We start from the raw sequence: 17,296 nt of genomic DNA, 5'->3' as shown, positions 1-17,296 counted from the left end.
GTAAATAAAACAATCAAAACACTAAGCAAGGGGCCAGAACCATAGTTCAGCAAGTAGGATTCTTGCCTTGCATATGGCCTACCAGTTTAATCCAGTGATCACTGAGCATAGAGGCAGAGTTAGCCCTGAGCTAAGCCAGGTGTGACCCAAAAACCAGAAACAAAAAATGGTGGGCAAAACACAAACCTACACTTCTTTCTACACACCACTGGACGTGGCCCCAAAAACAGTACTATAAAACAAAGCTGTTAGTCTCTCCCACTAAGAGACTTGTACAAGTGTTGCCTTTAATTCAGCTTTTTTATTCTGTAAATTCCTTGGCAATATGGTAATTCCTATGGACCCTTCTCAACATTTGAAAAGCACATATACAAAAAATTACCATTATAGTAGACAAAAACACTTAAATATGTACAATCTATATAAATTGTAATAAAGCAATTTTTTGATTTAGAGAATCACTAACTGAATTAAAAACACTAAAATAAAGAAAAGAACATCGGAAATGATGATGAAAATAGTGGTCTAAAAGAAATGGCAAAGTAGAAAAAGTAATTATATAATGGGAGAAAGTGAAAAAAAATGAGAGTTCAGAACAAGTGTAAAACAAACACATTTAAGAAAAGAAGGAATCATAAGCATAACCATTCCTATAGAAGCCAAGGGAGAAGTGTCCGGAAGAAAGAAAAAGTGTGTAGTCAACATACTGTAAGAAAGATCAAAGAACCTCAAAAGATATGGGATTACAGCAGTTTTCAGGACAGTGGCTGAGGCATAAATTACATCACAAAAGATTAAGTAAATTGATGAGAAAACAAGATCAAAATCTCTTTGATGGTGAAAGAAAAGACACTGAGCAAGAATACTTTAGGTTATAGAAAAGTTAAGCATATCTGTAGCAAACAGCAAGAAACGAACTGAAGGGTGAGACTAAAAAGCAATTTTAAAAAGTGGTAGAGAGCCCGAGAGAAACTATAGCATTTGCCTTGCATGTGGCTGACCCAGGTTCAATCCCCCAGCATCCATATGGGATGCAAGTGATTCCTGAGTGCAGAGCCGGAGTAAACCCTAAGCACCTCCAGATGTGGCAAAGCCAGAAGTAATGACAGAGCATAGTTATGTGTGGTCCAAAACCAAAACCAAAAGGAAAGTTAATTGTAACAAAGTAAAATGGGGTAGAGTAGGGGTAGCCAGAAAAGCCCTATGAGATCAGGGGTCTGGCCCTGATGAGACAGACGTATGCTTCCAATCAGCTTTCTGCAGCCTTTCTGCCTATCCTTATCCTGTATGGCCCAGAAATGATCTTATAAGTATCGAAATGGCTTTTGACAGAAAAAAAGGTTCCCCATCCCTGGGGAAAAGAGATAGGAGCAGAAAGAAAAATGAAACCCAGGGACTGAGGCACCTTAGGCTATCTTCCACTTCAAGTGACACAAAACTTCTCTTAGGCAACCATGAGGAAATGAACAAGCTGACCTAGAAAAGTTACTCTCAACCTTATTCCCCTACCCAATGCCCCTCAATAGGGAAAAAGAGATCACTTGGCACTTGGGCATGGATCGCCTCACTCCCACCATCAGCTCTGCAGGCTCTCTTAAGTTCTTAAAACTAAGAGTGCCGAGAAAATATGTTATTAACAAAAGAGGCAAGGATTACAGGGGAGAGTAAAGCAATGAAAAAGACAGGAAAAATAATTAATTCACCATTAATATTTGATAGGGCTGGAGTGATAGCACAGCGGTAGGGCGTTTGCCTTACATGCAGCCAACATGGCCGACCCGAGTTCGATTCCTCCACCCCTCTCGGAGAGCCCGGCAAGCTACTGAGAGTATCTCGCCCGCACGGCAGAGCCTGGCAAGCTCCCTGTGACGTATTCGATATGCCAGACACAGTAACAACAAAGTCTCCAATGGAGATGTTACTGGGCCCGCCTGAGCAAATTGATGAACAACGGGAGGACAGTGACAGTGAATATTTGATTAAGCATCAAGCCATTTATAATTGCTAGCTTTAATTCAGATTATCTTGTTGATCTTCATAATAACTAGTAATTTTTTTAATTTTTAAAAAATTATCACTAAATGAGTCAATGATCTCTATTGTGTGGATCAAGATTTCAGAATAACTTGGTTTCAGATCATTTTTCTAGCTAATTGTCAAGATGGGACTTGAATTTAGCTATTCTGATTTTAAACAGCTTGTCTCCATACTATATTGCTCTCAAAAGAAGGTAGGGGAGATAGGATAGGCATTAGGACTGATGTCTGGCACCACATGGCACCCTAGCATCATTTCCCTTGCGCATAAGCAGCCCCAGCAAGGACAAGTGTGGCCCCTGTACCAAAGAGCCTGAGAGTCATTGTATCCTCAATGCTGCTCAGGGCCTCTTGTTGAGCTGAACAGTCCAGTTAGCTGTAAAGTACAGAAAGTGACACCCCACTTCATGGAATACCACTAGAGAAAGTCCCCTGTTTGCAGTGGGAGCAAGGGGGGGAGTAAAACCTAAACTTAATGCCCCCTATCCTCTCAGGCACCCAATACTCTCTCCTCTTCTGTCTTATTTTCCTCCTTATCAACCACTAACACAGTAGCAATTATTTTTTAAACTGTATATGAAGTCATAACTGAAAAAAAGTATTATGCTGGGCCATTGGAGATAGCTCAATGGACTAGAATGCATACTTTACATGCAGGAGGCCCACATTTGATCCCTAGAGAGATCCCTGAGCACGGCACCAGAAGCAGCCCCTGTACACACTAAAAACAACAAAACATTATTACATCTACCCTATAAAGGTAAAAGGTAAAGGCCCTCCCGTTGATCGTCGATTTGCTCGAGCGGGCCCAGTAACGTCTCCATTGGAGACTTTGTTGTTACTGTATCTGGCATATCGAATACTCTCGGTAGCTTGCCGGGCTCTCCGAGAGGGGCGGAGAAATCGAACTCAGGTCGGCCATGTTGACCGCGTGTAAGGCGAACGCCCTACCCGCTGTGCTATCGCTCCAGCCATTAAAAGTAAACGACAGTTCTAATTTTTTTTATTTCTGCACCAGGCACAGCAGTGCCAGGGGCTTACTCTTGGCTCTGTGCTCAAGGATTATTCCTGATGCTGTTTAGAGAGACAGAGTGGTGCATGCATCAAACCAAAGTCCACTGCACACAATACAAGTGCTTAGCTTAATCCCTTAATTCCGACCAATAGTTCTGGTGTTCTTCTGACTTACTTTTTAAGTGCAGTTTTAATCAAAGAAATTTATTTTTATTTTATTGTTATCTATGGTCACACTCTACAATGCCAAGGGCTACTTCAATTTCAGTACTCAGTTGTCACTCCCAGTAGTGCTCAGGGGACGATGAAGCACAGGTTACTGAACTTGGGTCTCCCAAATGCAAAGCATATGCTTCAGCCCCAGATCAAAGAACTTTTCATAGCACCGCACTGCTAGAAAACTATTCCCCGATTTAAAACAAAAACAACAACCAAAAAAAAGTATATATTTTCAATAGTATAATTTACTCTATTTTTTAAAAAAAAATTTTTTTAAATGGGGGTAGAGGGGCTGGAGCAATAGCACAGCAGGCAGGGCATTTGCCTTGCATGCAGCTAACCCGGGTTCCAATTCCCAACATCCCATATGGTCCCCTGAGCACCGCCAGGAATAATTCCTGAGTGTAGAGCCAGGAGTAACCCCTGAGCATTTCCGGTGTGACCCAGAAATGCAAAAAAATAAATAAATAAAAAATTTTAAATAAATAAATAAATAGGGGTAGAATCTCCCAGGAGGTTCTCAGGAGGTCTGGGCCCCTCCAATTCCTGGCCAACCAGACCTGCAATTCAATGCAAGAGCCTAATGACATAGTGCTACTGGTGTTTTGCAGTAGTGGAGAGTGAGGTGGAGTGCTGAAGGCAGGAACCATGTGGTTTCTGGAGTGGAATAATTCTGTTCACTGGAATATGTTTTGCAATATCCCTGGCTTTATGCCAACAGCACCCAATCTAAGTGTTTTCAGATACTGCCAATTTTCCCTAAGAGGACAAAATCACCATTTCAGAAGCACTGGTTTAGATGTTAGGGTTTGGATAACTGAGAAAGGTGACATTGAATGAGTTCTGGTAAATACAATATTTAAATTAATTCTGTGTTAAAATTTATATTTTTAAGTATAAAACAGCAATTATATAAGATAAACTCTCTCTATATATAAACAACCTCATTTAGGTTAAAGTATTTTTAAAGAATTCTATAACATGGCTTAATCTATATGAATATACATTAATATCCTTTACCCCCATCTCACAGTTGAAGAAATATCCAATTCTTTCCTTACTCTGCTAATAAAATGTCAAATACATACATAGAGCGCTGGGGATGCAACTCTGGGATAGAACACTTGACTTGCATTTGATTCCCAGAACTATTCAAAATAAACAAAAACATACAAGTCTACACACCTATTTAAAAGTCTAACCACTTCTAACTTCTGATTCCATGTTTCTTGCTTTAAATGGCCACTTTGTGTTTCTTAAGCCATGAAATCTGTCAGGGACCTCAGGGCACCAATCAGAACAGCAGCATAACTGGGTTGAGCATTACTTAAGATATCCCCCCCAAATTAATGGATTAGTTACTCATGCAACCTATTGATTCAAGCTACTACTTCGGATTTCCTCATCTGGTTCTTGTCATCTATTTGTGATGGAAGCAGGAAGCTGAAGGCTGTCAAGATATTTTCTAAGAGGCCAGGGAAACAACTCCAGGAGCTGAAACATATATCCCTGGAAGCTGAAGGTCCAAAGCCTGGTACTGTATGGTTCCCCAAATACTGCCAGGAAGGACAGGGAACAGCCCCTGAAATATACTGGATGTGACTCCAAAACAAACAAAAAAAATTATCTTTTTCAACCCTGATATCTTAATCATCAACAGAAAAAATATTCCTCCAATTTTTTCTTGCTGATACTCAGCTGACCTAACCATTTCTGGAGGTCAATAAAGCCACAAATGTTATCTTTTTATTTCTCCAAATTTCTTATTAATCTATATTAACTACAACCATATTATCACCTGTTGAAGACACAATTTATCAATACCAGCGTTCAATTGTTTATTCTCTGACCCAAATATTTTAATTTGGTGGAGGGAGAAGGAAACAGTTTGGGCCACATCCAGCAGTACTCCAGGCTCCCTATTCTGGGTCACTCTTGTCAGTGCTTGGATACGAATTGTGAACCTGAGTCTGCTAAATACAAGGCCAGTACCTTACTCCCTATGCTATCTTTCCAGTTCCCTGGCCAAAATATTTTAAAAGCTTATTTATTTTAAAAGCTTTTTTTGAAAAGCTATAAGCTGATACCATTTATATGAATGAGCCACAATCAGCAAATAGTAAAACAGAAAATAGACTAGGTCCAGGACAGGTGGAAACAATAGGGAATGACTTTTAGCAGATACTAGATTTCTCTGAGGTGACAAAATATTCTAAATCACATTATAAGGGTTGCACAACTCCACAAGTATATTAACCACTGAATTTTTACACTTCCAATAAACCTATGTATACTTTGTGAATCGTATCTCAATAAACTCGTTAAAACCTAATAGTAAAAAAAATTCAATCAATTTTTATTGATAGGAAAAGAAATATAGTTCAAGAACAAGTTCTAAAAAATTACTAGATTTTGTCAGATTCTTCCCAGGTATGCAGGAGATATATGTTATTAAATTTCAGGTTTTTTCTATCAAGCTGATATTTATTTGGCTGGAAAAAAAACAGAGGAATAAGAATGCTCTTTCCCCAAGCCTAACATTTAGTAAGCCAGCCAAGAGCAATAACCAAGGCCATATCCCACTTATTTCCTAGGATGGCTGGCAAAGGGCAGGAACAGTTATTACTACTACTGCCCTACCTTATAGACAACTGGAGTAGCCACAAAGGAAGTTTATGTAATGACCTCTCAAGTCGCTTGCCAACAGTTCTGTGAGTACTTTACCCTGATAGCAGACCCTTCAGCTCCAATCAAGTTTTTAAAACAAAGCAAAACAAAATTGTAACTCCAGCCAACTTCTTCAAGTCAGAAGCCCTGCCCCGCCCCCCACGCCCCATGCCCCGGAAAAGTTGCCTGGAATCCTGATCCTCAGAAACACTGAGGAGAGAAAAATAGTGTATTCTTGTTTCATACACCTTAAGTTAGGGGAAGCAGTAACTATAAATACCCACAGTTTCAGTTGCAGTTTCTTCAAAGTTAGCCATTTCATGGGTTATATAAGATTTGATTTTAATTCTGACTTAAACATATTTACTTGGATTAAATTTTAATTTTTCCAGAACACAAATATATGCATACTTTAAAAGTTTCTTAGTATATTTTGAAATCAATAAAAAGTACTTCAGAAAGCGAAATGCTAGCGTGACAATACCTCTATAAGGTATTGTCATATGAATATATAAATAACAAAAATATATGTTGTTATGAATATATAAATATATATGAATAACAACAATAACAAAATATGCACAGTCTTTATGGTTTTGATACACTGCTCATAAAGAAAATCACTACTTTATTTTAAAAGTACTCCTGAATGACAATGTCTCTCCCTGGTAGTAAGTAAAGCTAAAGTTGCCATAGTGTAATTTTATAAAGAGCCAGCTAAAACAGCAAACATCTAAACTCCCCAACAAGACACTATCGTTTAAAATCTGTATATAAAGATCATTTTTTAATCAAAACCTATTATGAGCAATGATGATCACTATGAACCATCCAACAAGCAATATCTAATTCTAGGAAATACGGCTCTTACTGCAATACAAATACAACCAATCTAATCCTGTCATTCCGCCTGCCCCAACATCAATGCTTTCGAACTATTACAGCTTTCAAAGGTATTTACTTTTCCAACTAGAACTGTCCCTCCTATTTGTAAAAAAGTCAACCTGCATGGCCATCCAAACCTGTAGTGGAAGTGATTACAACACATGTCTCCATATACTGAAATAATAGGACTTCCTGGTAAGCATTTACTACTAAGCCCTCCCAGAGGTTTGACAAATCAGATATCGAGTCCATTCAAAATAAAAACACTTCACACACAACTTAATTCGACGAAAGTCAGAAGGACCTTCATGAAGAACAGAAAGCAAAACCGATTAAACGGTCTTTTTTTTTTTTCTTCTTTTTCCCCCCCTTCTAATTTTGCAACCCGGGTTGGCCAAAATTCTAAAAATATCATCCGGCACATGGACAGACCAAGGAGCTGCTGATTATCTTGGGCAGGCAAAAGTTCCCTTGCAAACGCGGCGAGGGGAAAGGCAGGCCTGCCTTTGTATCAATGCAGAGACGGAAAGAAACAAAACTGAAGAAAATTAATGACTAAACAAATGAGTGCCAGCTCAACTGTCAAACTGCAAAGTGGGGGGGGGGGGGGAGGAGAACCAAAAAAAAAAAAATTGTTCGGCGTTAGGCTTTCTTAACAAGAAAACTGGTTTGTTGGTTTGATGGGGGTCTGTTTGGTAGGTTTTCACACTCACACGACTCCAGAAGGTTCAAAGCAGGGCAAAGGGCCCCGCAGGAAGAAGAAAGGGAAACTTTGGGGGGGGGGGCCCGGCGGCTGAGGAGATGGGCGGAAGTTCCGCCGCCCCGGAGCCGCGAGCGGGGCTTGGGGGCGAGAGGGGCGAGGGCGGCCGCCGGGGGGTGGGGGGGGGGGGGTGGAGATGGGGAGCCGGCGGCCGCCGAGAGCCCCGGAGGGTGCCATCCGGATGGGCTCGGCGAGGAAGGGGCGGCCGCGCCGGGAAGGGAAGCGACCGAAGTGACCGAAACTCCGTCCGCCGGGGGCCGGGGAGGAGACACCGGGGGGTGGGGTCTCGTCGCCGCCCTCCACTCCGGGTCCGGGGGAGGGGGGCCGCGAGGCGCGGGGGGGCGAGCGGGGCCGGCGTCCACCTACCTGCGGGTCCCGGGCAGCCGCCCCGAGCGAGGCCTAGTGCATCGCCGCCACCACCGCCGCCGCCGCCGCCGCCGCCGCTGCCGCCAGCCCTCCACGTCGCGCCCAGGCAGCTGCTCCGCGGCCGCGCCGCGCCGCGCCGCCCCGCGCCCGGCCGGGCCCGAGCCCGGCGCCCGCCCCCGCCCCGCGCCCGCCGGCCGCTCGGCCCCGGGAGCTCTCGGCCGCCTTCTCGAGCCCGGCTCGGCTCGGGGCTTGAGAGACGGCAGCGGCGGCTCCCTCACGTCTCTCCCGGGTGTCCTGTCAGCCAGCAGTTTCCCCCAGGTCCGCAGCGCCGCCTCCGCCGCTGCTGCCACCGCCTCTCCCACATCCCCGGCCTCCAGAGGAGTCGCCGCCGCCGCCGCCGCCGCCGCCGCGCCGCGACCACTGGCCTTAGTGCTACTTCCCCCTGCTCCACTGCTTCCCCCACACCCCGCCGGCCTGGCTCGGCCCGGCTCGGCCCGGGGAGACAGCGCCGGAGGCCGCCGCGAGGCCGCCGCAGCCCCCAGCCCACAATCCACCGCGCGGCTCCGCCGGGGCGGGAGGGCCGCGGCCCGGGCCGCGGGGAGCGCGCCGGCCGCCCGCCTCGGGAGCCGCCGGCCTGCCCCGAGTGGGAGCCGCCCCGCGCGGCTCTCCGCGCCTCTGCTAGGAGCCCCACAGGCAGAGACGGAGCCCCACGATGAACGCGACTGCTCCCCACACCCGAGTGCCGCCTTTCCTAGGACTGGCCTGAGCTCCCGCAGCGTGGCCCTCGCCCACCTTCGGCTCCAACCACTCCCAGTGTCCCTAAGTCACCCCGGACCTAGTAAGGAAATAGGTCCGCGACATCCCACCTCTCCTCCCTTCCCAGTGTGGTTTCCCAGATAGGTGTCCTTTCAAAGGTTAGGGTTCACCCCCCCCCCCGCACCAAGGACCCCCTGGACTCCGGAAAGAGTGCAAGGTCTATCCTCTCCTGAGGTCCCCCCACCTAGTGCCCCACTCCGCTGGAGTTTCCTCTAGATCTAGGCCTTTCTCCCAGGCATCTCTCCCAGCCCTCTAACACTGAAATCAGTTCTGTCTGCAATTTGATGGAGATCTTGAAGTGTGTCTGTTGTTAATAACTCCTTGTGAGTTAACGGTAACTCAATTCATTCTGATTTCGGAGGGCTTGCAACCTCAAATCTCTTGCCAGAAATGGAAAGTCTGGAGAAGGGAGTGCAGTGTTTGAAAAGGGGGTGTCTAGATCACCCTTGGCACCCTGAGTATGGAGAGGAGAAGGGCAGAGAAGGAAAGAAATTGAGGGCAGGAGAAGAGATAGACAGGAAACAATGGGGAGCCAGAGTCGAAGGGACCCGAGTACGTGGATGGTGTACAGCCAACTATCCAAACCAGAGACAAAAACACCAAAAACAAGAAATCTTAACTTTAACAAACTTCAAAATGTGCCTGTCAAGGTGGCAAGCTGTAGATGGGGTGGGAGTGCAAGGAATATTGATGGTAGAATTGCTGCTGGGACATTGTCTAAATTTGGGTTATGTCTAAATTTAACCCAAATATGAATAACTTTGTAAATCATGGTACTTTAATTTTTAAAAATTTTAAGAAATGCATAGCCTTGAAATTTAAAAATAGGGGGAAAGGATCCTCAGTCATTTGAGGGTTTAGGTTTTAATCTTTACAAGATAGCTTTAAATTTTAAAACTAATTTTCTATGGGCCAGAGAGATAGTACAGGGCATAGGGCATGTGCCTTGCACGTGACCCATCAGGGTTGGATCCCTGAGCCCCATGTGGTCCCCTGAGCCCACCAGGAGTGATTCCTGGCCACAGAGTCAGGAGTCAGCCTTAAGCATGCTGGGTGTGGCCCCCAAAAGAAAACAAAACAAAACTACTTTTTCACTTAAAAAATATCAAATCAAAAGTGAAAAACAATTGAGGACTAAAAAAAGTAGATGCAAGTTTCACTCTCAATAAGCCACTTTGAAAATTACAAACATAAAATGCTTTGTGAAATATTTACCTACCATGGATTGAGAGTTGAATAGGAGAAAAAAAAGAATAGTAAGCATTTAAAAAAAATTGAGAAGAAATTCTTACAATATAGTATTATAATAAGAACGACGTTAATCCCTAACATGAAATAAATTTTGTTATAAACTCTAAGTCCACCCAAATCCCAGATGTCATAGGAAACCAAATGAGCTGATATGAAAATATTGAAGAGTCACAAAATTTTATCTAAAGCCAGGAAGGAAATTTGTTTCACTTTAAGTCTACAAAAAGTTCATAGATATTCTAAGAAATGATTTAGGAAGTTCCTATATTTTGAGCCAGAATCAGGAAGTCAACAATTGTTTCAAAGTTGCCTAGTGATTTGGCCTCTTAAGAAAACTTTGCACTTATAATCCACCTTCTTCAAAAAAGATTTCAAATCGCTTCAATTGGTATTTAGATAAAATGAAGTCTCTTCCAAGCACTAAACAAGATAGACTGGTTTGATTCCCTTGTTGTCCATCTGTAGATAACATATTAAAGAAAGAAAATAGAGCATTATGCTTTGTTTTTTTAATGATCCATTCTAATGTTTACTTTTACTTTGCCACAGTTCATAATCATAAATATAAATGAAAGTTATTATTGAAGATGTGGTTCCCCCCCCAAAAAAAACAGCTACAACAAACAAACAGCTCTCCACTGGAAAAGTAATATGTTTAGTTTGGGGGCCACATCCAGAATGATCAAGGCTTGCTCCAGCCCTATGCTCAGGAATCACTTCTGGTCCTGCTCAGAGAACCGCATGTGGTTCTGGGGATCAAGCCTAGGTAAGTTATGTGCAAAACAAGCTCTGTACTATCTCTCCAACCCAAGTAACATGTTTTAAAGGCATAAAAGTTTCAGATTAACTAATATGTTAACAAGATATCCTTTGACTCAATTCCTTTTTAAAAAGAGAAATAAGTATGAGGACTGGAGAGATAGTACATTGAGTAAGGCATTTGCCTTGCACATGACTGATTCAGGTTTGATGATAGCACCATGGATAGTCCCCTAACCCTGTCAGGAGAGATCTCTTTGCACAGAAAATAGGTCACCAGAGAGATAGTTCAATTACTTAAGGACATGCTTTTGTCTGCGGGAGACCCAGGTTGAACCCCCACCACCTCATGTGGTCCTCAGAGTAATTCAGGAGCACAGAACTGAGCCCCTGAACATTACTGTGTTCCCCTCCTAAAAGAAATTAGGTATGATGATAATATCAGGTTAATATATTCTTCTTATTTTCTAATGTAGCACAGCGGGTAGGGCATTTGCTTTGCACAAGGCTGACCCAGGTTCGATTCCTCCATCCCTCTTGGAGACAAGCTACCAAGATTATCCCGCCCGCATGGCATATGCCAAAAACAGTAACAACAAGTCTCACAATGGAGACATTACTGGTGCCCGTGTGAGCAAATTGATGAACAATAGGAGGACAGTGCTACAGTGCTACTTTATGTTGCAGTGCATATTTGTATGTGTGTGGCAATAGTGAGATGAACCTGCATGTACAATAAACATCGTCTTTAAAGGAGTCATTGCCGACTTGATATATTTGCTTGATAGACACTCTAGTCACATGCCCATATAATTGTGGAAGGGCAAGAGGACACTGATAGATGAAATAATCTGAACAATCATTTTCAATTTAGCTATGAGCACTATGACTCTTTTTACCATAATGTGAATTGTAAACATTGCAGCATTTAAAAATAGTTTAAGGGCCACAAAGAGTACAGGGAGGAAGGTGTCTGCCTAGTATGCAGCCATCTCCCATTTGAATTGAAGGACCACATAAGATCCCTAGAGCACTATTCAGAGTGACTCTTGAGCACAGACCCAGGAGTAGCTTCTGAATACCTCCAGATTGGCCCAAAACACCCAAATTTTTCAAGTAAATAAATAATATAGCTTAAATGTAGATAAAATAATTTAGGATATCAGATCTATTAACTTGAAAAACTAGGAGGCTATTAATAGGCAAAGCAGGTTTATTTAGGATCAAGGAACCACAATTGTGGAGACCAGATTCCAATATAAACAAAAAAGTGTGTTCTGAGGAAGAATATTTTTTTCTTCAATTTGCATGTTTTAGTCATTATTTTATAAAGTTGTCCATGATGATTTGTTACATTTGATATTTCAACACCAATTCCACCACCATTGCAAAGGAAGGAAAAAAATTAAACATTCAGAATTTTTTGTTGTTTGGTTCTCATTTTGGTGTTTAGTTGTGCTCAGGGCTACTCCCAACACAGTGCTCAGAAGTTGCTCCCTCCATGTTTAGGGAATTATGCAGTGATGAGAATTAACAAGGTCTCCTGTATGAAAAGCAATCTGAGAATGTTTTTTATAGAAAGAAAGGTGGGAATAGATGAGGTAGTTATTAGGAGAAGTTATTACAAAGTAAAAGTAAATGTTCACACGTATCAACCCTTTTAGATAGCATATATTTTTTATTGCTCGGTTCTTGAAATGCTGGCTGTTAGCCTAGTGTATATAAGATAATTCCTATGATTTGGCTTCAGTTTTTAATGGATTTTCCCTGGCCTCTTTTTTTAAATGGCTCTATGTCAACTGTTAACAGATCAAAAACCAAATTCTAATAAAACTATTATAAGCTTAATACTTCCAGTTCATGGGAGAATGTTCATTTTACTTACAAAAGATAATTTATATGAGACATACAACATAATTAATACACATATATGTATTTACTTAGTTGTAGAGAAGGTAAGAGAATTTGAATGAGTTTCCATTTGATATATTTAAGGTTTGCTATTGCACTATTAAATTGGCATGTGTATGTGTAGTTTCTGTCAAAGTCATTAAAAGTGGTGTTCATTGTAAGAACTTTGCTGATGTTGGCTTATTTTCACCTCCCTCTGAATCATGTTTAATAAGCATATGAAGCAAAAGAACATAATATGGCATAAAAGCATTTATGAACTCTGGGTTTGCATCCTAATTTTGCCAAGTTTTAGTGAGTTACCTTGAACATGTTAAGCTCTATGAAGGTCACTTTCTTAAGAGGATAATAGTAGTACCTACTTCTAGTCATGCGTGAGAACTACATTTAAAGTACACTTGAACAGTACAGCTTGGTGCTCAGCTCATAGTCAGTACTTTAAAATGCAGTCATACTCATTATTATAATCTTCACAATCTCATTATTAGGAGAAAAGCTGTGTTAGTGAAAACCACAGACTAGGAAGTGGCAAGATGTGACTACGGATGAAGTGGTGCAGTGAGAGATAAAAGGACCCAAGATCTCAAAATTCCTCACTAGCCAAAGGGGCTCAAGTAAGATAATGGTAACATGGTAAGAAAATGGTCAAGTAAGAAACTGGGCAAATAGAAGCTAGGGGCCAAGGTAAGATGATTAATTCTCAACCAAATTATAGGAATGCAACATGAGATATTAACAAGAACCTATGAAACATAATTCCTACATCAAACATGGAGCCTCTTTTATAACTCTTCTTCCATCAGGAGTCAACCATACATACATATATACAACATCCCTAAGCAAGCATTCTGAATAGGAAAGAAATGAGTCAGGTTGTTACTGAAAATAAGGGGTTGGAGAGATAATTCAGAGTTAAGTGCTTGCCTAACACACAGCCCACCCAGGTTTGATTCTTATAAAGACATATGGTCAGTCCCCTAATCACCACCAGCAATAATCCCTGAGCACAGAGCCAGAAATAGTACTAGGTATGTCGAAAAAAAGGAAAAAAGAGGGAAAAAAATAAATGAGGTGTATAGGTTACTTAAAGGATTTGGGGAGTAACACACAATAAAATTAGGCTTCTCTCTAACAGCTATATAGACATAATTTTATTAGCCCCATCATCATGTATTTTCTTATATGCCTTACATAGTATTTGGTCCTTTCTTTGTTACATTTGGCTCTTTTCTGTATGGAGGCTTTGTATAACAAGCACTGTCGCACTGTCCTCCATTGTGAGACTTGTTATTACTGTGTTTGGCATATCGAATACGTTATGGGTAGCTTGCCAGGCTTTGCAGTGCAGGCGGGATGCTCTCGGTAGCTTGCCAGGCTCTCTGAGAGGGGCAGAGGAATTGAACCCATGTTGGCCGTGTGTAAGGCAAATGCCCTACTCCCTTTGCTCTCACTCCAGTTCCATTATAACAAGCAAAATTATTAATATTTTCAGCAGGATTTTTCATTGTTATTATACTTTAAAAAGAGAATCTGGAATAATATACCAAATAACTGACTTTCAATAAATACTTTTTGCTCCAGCGGGCCCAGTAACTTTTCTAGGAACAAAATTAATTTCATTGAAAACAATTAGACTTTAAAAAATTAAAGTAAAAAATGTTTCTAGGAAAACTATGAGCAATTTAGAAACCATACATTTGGAGAGGAAATAGAAACTGTAATTGGCCTCTCGGGGGATTTCCTCAAGATGCCTTCTATATCAACTGGATACGTGACTAAATACCAGCCATCACTCAAAAAGAACTCTCTAAGCAGTAGAAATACAAATTCTTATACCACTATGTAATATTTTTAAATAGAGAGAAAAATCAAGCATTTAGAAATATCTGATAAAGTAATTAAACAGAGACCAACAAAATTCAACATGAAAGTCTACAGTACAATTCAAAGTAAAAGATTGATATAACAATTGATTTTTTAAAAATTTTTCTTGGACATTAAAGTGCATTTAAAAGTCATTTAATGTTCCTTCCACAGTCTACTCATTTCAGTTCCCATTATGCAAGGCAGTAAACTATATGTATTTTCTTGCCTTGCTCCTTTTTGTTTTATGAATTCCTGAACATTAGTAAGGAAAGGTTCTCCATGAGAATCTTATTTTGTTTCATTTTATATTTTGTTTGTTTGGGGTCATACCTGGTAGTGCTCAGGTTTTGTCCTGAGCAGACAAACAAGCATAAATCCTGGCTTCATGCTTGAAGATCACTCCCTGTGTGGTACTCAGAGAACCAAGTGGTGCCGGAATTAGAACCCGGGTCTTCTTCATGCAAAGCATGTTCTCAAATCCTATGGACAATTCCTTGGCCCCTAGAATCTAATTTTAATTTATAAATTTTATTTCTAAACTTCAACATTGATTTAGAATAACATTTTCCCTCCAAACTTTTATTTATTCACTTTTTAGATTTATGTAAGATTAAAACAATAAACTCGAAAGGGGGAAAAAAAGGCTGAAATAAAGATTTAGAACAGAGAAGGATTCTTATATAGTGGAGAATAAAATGGAGGTCCAAAGGGTTCCAAGAGATAGGGTTTTAGTAGTATGATTTCCAATCAGAAATCAGGTCTAAGGACTTCCTGTCTGGTGCCCTTTGCCCTACACTGTGCTGTTTGAGTGCTATAGCCACACATAACCAATTAAACAAGACTTATGCTAACTACAATTGTTTATTATTTAAGTAGATAACAGATTTGCTTCCCTCTGATCTAAAAACTTTAAGGAAACTGTGAACATGAAGGTACTTATTACTTGGATCAAAAATTTAAAAAATGGTTCCCATATTTGGAGTAAAGAATGCCGTATTTTGGACAATGTGTAACTTATTTTTGTGCATCTCCTTTCTAAATATGTAAAAGCCTATTTTCTTTCTTTTTTTAAAAAAACTTATTTATCCTCCCAGGATGGGAGATGAGTGATGAGAGTAGACTATAGACCAAACATGATTGCCACTCAATGTCTCTTTCACAAACCACAGCACTAAAAAGGAGAGAGATAACAAAAGGGAATGCCCTGCCACAGAGGTAGGGTGGGATGGGGGGGATGGCGGGTAGGAGGGATACTTGAAACAGTGGTAGTGGAGAATGGGCACTGGTGGAGGATGGGTATTCGATCATTGTATAGCTGAAACCCAAGCACAAAAATTTGTAAGTCTACAACTGTACCTCATGGTGTTTCACTAAAAGTAAAGTAAAGTAAAGGCCCTCCCGTTGATCATCGATTTGCTCGAGCGGGCCCAGTAACGTCTCCATTGGAGACTTTGTTGTTACTGTGTCTGGCATATCGAATACTCTCGGTAGCTTGCCGGGCTCTCCGAGAGGGGCGGAGGAATCGAACTCGGGTCGGCCATGTTGGCTGCGTGCAAACCAAACGCCCTATTTTTATTAGTGTTTCACTAATAAAAATTTTTTAAAAAAATAAAAAAAGAAGAAAAGAAAAAAATTAAAAATTTATTTAAATACTGTGATTTACAAAGTTGTTCACAAGAGAAAGGGACTCTCATTCATTGTTGGTAGGAATGCTGATTCTAGCCCCTTTGGAAAACAAGATGGATATTCCTCCAAAAAGTAGAAATTGAGCTCCCATATGACCCAGTAATACTGCTTCTAGGAATATCCTGGAAATGCAAAAAAAAAAACACAGTAGAAACGACATCTGCACTTCCATGTTTATTGCAGAATAAACATACAATAGCCAGAATCTGGAAACAATCCAAGTGCCCAAGAATAGATGACTGGTTAAAGAAACTATGGCTATATCTATACAATGAAATACTATGCAGCTTATAGAAAAGATAAAGTTATATGGATGGACATGGAGAGTGAAATTAATGGATGGACATGCTAAGTGAATTAAAAACTAAGTGATCACGGTCACGGTCCTCCCGTTGTTCATCGATTTGCTCGAGCGGGCCCAGTATTGTCTCCATCATGAGACTTGTTGTTACTGTGTTTGGCATATCGAGTACGTCACAGGGAGCTTGCCAGGCTCTGCCGTGTGGGTGAGATACTCTCGGTAGCTTGCCAGGCTCTCGGAGAGGGGCGGAGGAATCGAACTCGGGTCGGCCATGTTGGCTGCGTGCAAGGCAAACGCCCTACCGCTGTGCTATCGGGAGCACATATACTAAAATTGGAACGGGAGCACATATACTAAAATTGGAACGATATAGAGAAGATTAGCATGCCCCCTGCGCAAGGATGGCACGCAAAAAACTAAGTGAATTAAATTAAATTAATGGATGGACATGCTAAGTGAAATTAATCAGAAAGAGAGGTACAGACATAGAATGACTACATTCATTTGTGGAATATAAAATAACATAATATGCACTAACATCTAAGGACAATAGAGACAAGGGCCAGGAGGATTGTTCCACTGTTTGGAAGCCTGCCTCGTGTACTAGGTGGAAAGGCAGTTGGGATGGAGAAGCAACCAGTAAGTCCATGATGGTTGAAGGGACCGCTTGGGATGGGAGATGTGTGCTGAAAGTTGATAAAGGACCAAACATGATGGCCTCTCAGTATCTGTATTACAAACCATAATGCCCAAAAGTAG

General features: G+C 41.4%; 1 protein-coding gene and 1 pseudogene across 3 annotated transcripts in view; one reads left to right on the top strand and one right to left on the bottom strand.

Annotated features, from left to right (window-relative positions):
• The window catches only part of VPS54 (VPS54 subunit of GARP complex), an 80,617-nt gene extending 72,583 nt beyond the window's left edge, over nucleotides 1-8,034 (bottom strand). For all 3 annotated transcript variants that reach the window (XR_008794555.1, XM_056129969.1, XM_056129970.1), the window contains exon 1: nucleotides 7,948-8,034. The gene's annotated coding sequence lies outside the window, so the exon portion shown is untranslated. The remainder of the gene's footprint in view (nucleotides 1-7,947) is intronic.
• Nucleotides 8,035-16,861: 8,827 nt separating this feature from the next.
• LOC130038077 (uncharacterized) lies at nucleotides 16,862-16,975 on the top strand (annotated as a pseudogene).
• Nucleotides 16,976-17,296: the final 321 nt, after the last annotated feature.

The sequence above is a fragment of the Sorex fumeus genome, unplaced genomic scaffold (genome assembly GCF_029834395.1).
Source record: "Sorex fumeus unplaced genomic scaffold, SorFum_2.1 ptg000006l, whole genome shotgun sequence".
Classification (NCBI taxonomy): domain Eukaryota; kingdom Metazoa; phylum Chordata; class Mammalia; order Eulipotyphla; family Soricidae; genus Sorex; species Sorex fumeus.
The sequence above is the reverse complement of the archived record's forward strand: the minus strand, read 5'-3'. Positions and strand labels throughout refer to the sequence as shown.